General features: G+C 52.5%; 1 protein-coding gene across 1 annotated transcript in view; it reads left to right on the forward strand.

Annotated features, from left to right (window-relative positions):
- Positions 1 to 40: 40 nt before the first annotated feature.
- Positions 41 to 2854, forward strand: part of PTGR3 (prostaglandin reductase 3) — a 6961-nt gene continuing 4147 nt past the window's right edge. Inside the window, exon 1 of the mRNA XM_019643390.1 lies at positions 41 to 159. The gene's annotated coding sequence lies outside the window, so the exon portion shown is untranslated. The remainder of the gene's footprint in view (positions 160 to 2854) is intronic.

A 2854-nucleotide genomic window follows, 5' to 3' on the forward strand; every position in this document is an offset into this window, starting at 1 on the left:
CCAGCCCCCCCACCTCCCCCTCCCGCTCCCGAAATAAAACCGCCGGGACCCAGAAGCCGAGGCTTCGCGCCCGGCCCGCCCGCGCGCGCGCAGGGCTCCTGCGTTCACACAGTCTGTAGGGTGGAGCAGGAGCAGCCTGGATGCACGCTGCGACCTTAGGTAACGTGCTCCGGAGGCGGGAGGCCGGGGACCCGGCCGGCGTTTCCTGCCCGCTCCAGGCTGGCAGCCGCCTTGCCATGGCGCAGCCTGTCGTTGAGTGTGTCGGTGTGCACCTCGCCGGTGTCTTCTGCGTGTTGTCAGTGCTGTGTGACTGTTGTCTGTGCCCCAGAACGTAACGACAGGCGCGCTGCGCGCGGCCCAGGCGGCTGGGCCAGGGCTGGGATGGGGGCACGGCTCCACTTGCCCTTACGTTCTGCAGACCTTCGGGGGACGCTCGGGTCGTTGCCCGGACCTCTGACTGTCGTTTCCACCCCCACACTCCCAACCTTAATGCGTTCCGCGTCACTACTCTTTATTAACTGGTGAGGCAACAGGAAGGAAGGGAACCTCACTCTGGGGGGGGCCAGGCCCGCGGGTCTCCTGGTGGGTCTCCTCGCTGCCGGACTTGCAGGCGAGGGGGGGTGCGCGGGGGGGACGAGCGGAGAGGACTCCTCTCTCTCCCGGCTCCTCCATTCCTTCGCAAGAGCAGGACTCCCCGCCTGCAGTGTCCCATCCGAAAGGTTACAGTGTTGCATGTTTCAGGTTGAATACTGCCGAAGGGAAGAGACATTTCTGACCGTAACTAGGCTGTCAATTGTGGGCTAGAAAGTACTGTAAGTCTCCTGCAAGGACCAAGGATAATGTGCACCCGACCTGAGTAGCATGACGCAGCGTTTAATTAGTCCACTTTGGAGATTTCATATCAGCCTTCCAAACAAGACTTGTAAGACTGAAGAATTCTGATCAAAACTTTTGGAAACCAGTTGGAAACGTAAAAATTGAGTGATCCATTGAATAGGGGCTGGGGAGTGGGGTGCCTTAAAGGGTGGGATATGTGTGTCCTTTTAAAAGTTTGCATCAGTGGAAAGCGCTTCAGAGGATTTCTTCATGATGGGATGAAATGCTAAGTCTGCCAAGATAAGGGATGCGTCCTGCCAAGTTAAAAAGAACGGCTTGTGTGGGTCACGCAGAACATAGAGAACACACGAGTGATTTGCTAGAAGTTGAGATGAGACCCAGGCTGAAAAGGCTCCAAACAGACTTCAACTGGCAAAAAGTTTCACATAGGCTTTTTTTTGTGTGTGTGTGTGTGTGCCTTTTACTGATGAAGTACACTATTGACTGTGATCACTGATGTAAACACACACAACTGCTTGACTCAACTACCTTTTATAAACAGGGTGTAGGGCGGGGAGGGGGCTACTGAGCGAAGTAGGCAGGGGGAGGTGTTAGGTCAGAGCACTAGCAGCGGTAGCGAAGTGGGACCACCCGCCAGCGGGGTCGGCGGAAGCTGCTCCTGCCCGGCGGCGCCGGCTCTCCCGGCCTCTCTACCTGCGAGTGTGGATCCACAACTCGGGTGCCCCCCCCCCCTCCGTGACTCTTCTCCCTGCACGCTCACCGTCGCCCCTTGCTTTATCTTCTCCGTCGGCTGCCCGGGCGCCCACCGCGCTGCGCCACCGTCACCGGGGTAGGTCCCTGAATTCTGCGGTCAGACCTCCGGAGCGCCGGCTCCCGTGTTTGGAGCTCATCAATTTGGGTTGCGTTCAGATCCCTTGCCTTCCCCTCCACCTATGCCAAGAATCCCTTTCATATAAATGGTATTTTTATATGTATAACTTGACCTCTAACTTCTACCTTGAAGCCCGCAACAGAAAGAGAATGCAGCCAGTTTTCTGTGTGTTGGGAAGGGGTGGGACCTCTGCCTCCCTCTTCGCTACCGGGTTGGAAAATCTGCGCCTACCCCCAAATTGTACGAAGACCCTTTTTTGCACACTATGTCAGTAGAGGTGGCATTTTACTGACTTTCTTTTCTAAGAATAGAGACTTAATAATTCACTGCAGGCTAGTTCACTTTAACCCTAGACCAGATCGCCCCTGAACAGTGTTAATTCCATGAAAATTTTATGCAAGCGTGGTTCATTTTTATCATGATAAAATCTGCTCTGGAATGAATGGATTAAACCCAAATTCACTTATTTGGAAAGGTGTTTGGAGGTCTGACTTCTTTCCCTTGAGCCATTTACACATCTCATTCCATCTTAACAGAAAATACAAATTCTTTATCCACAGGGAGGGAAGTGCTTTTCAGATGGACATGGATTAGAATAACCAAGATTACCATTTAGGAAAAGTGTGGGAAGGCGCATAAAATCCCCATAGAACGTACGACTGATATTCCTTTATCCAGTTCTCGCCTTCTCGTTTCATACATCCCAGGACAACCTCACGCGTCCCCCTAGATGCCCAGCCCTCATAAAAGAAAAAGGGAGAAAAACACCCTCCCGTGAAGTCAGTTTGCGCGCTATTTTTAGCTTTTTTCGTACCATAGTGACACATTATTTCCTTCCCAAATATTTCTAACGATTTTCTGCTCATGGGTAAGATAATGGAGCAAAGAGTTTGCAGGGATGGCAAAGAGTAGAGGGGATGGGGAAGGCGTTTTTGATAAACGGTTGTTGCTCGCGGGAGGGGAACAGTATTTCTGAGGACTCTCCAGGCCGAAATTTTTTTCTTTTTTCTTCCTCCTCTTCTCTGTCTTCTTCTTTTAAAGAAGGGCCTGGTTTGGACGACTTTGTCTGTCTTCCAGGTTTGAAAGCTCTTGCTCCCGACTAGAGCCTTCGCCTTCGGTTTTTCTTCAGAGAAAGCCTTTCCCCCC

The sequence above is a fragment of the Hipposideros armiger genome, unplaced genomic scaffold, assembly GCF_001890085.2.
Source record: "Hipposideros armiger isolate ML-2016 unplaced genomic scaffold, ASM189008v1 scaffold_77, whole genome shotgun sequence".
Classification (NCBI taxonomy): domain Eukaryota; kingdom Metazoa; phylum Chordata; class Mammalia; order Chiroptera; family Hipposideridae; genus Hipposideros; species Hipposideros armiger.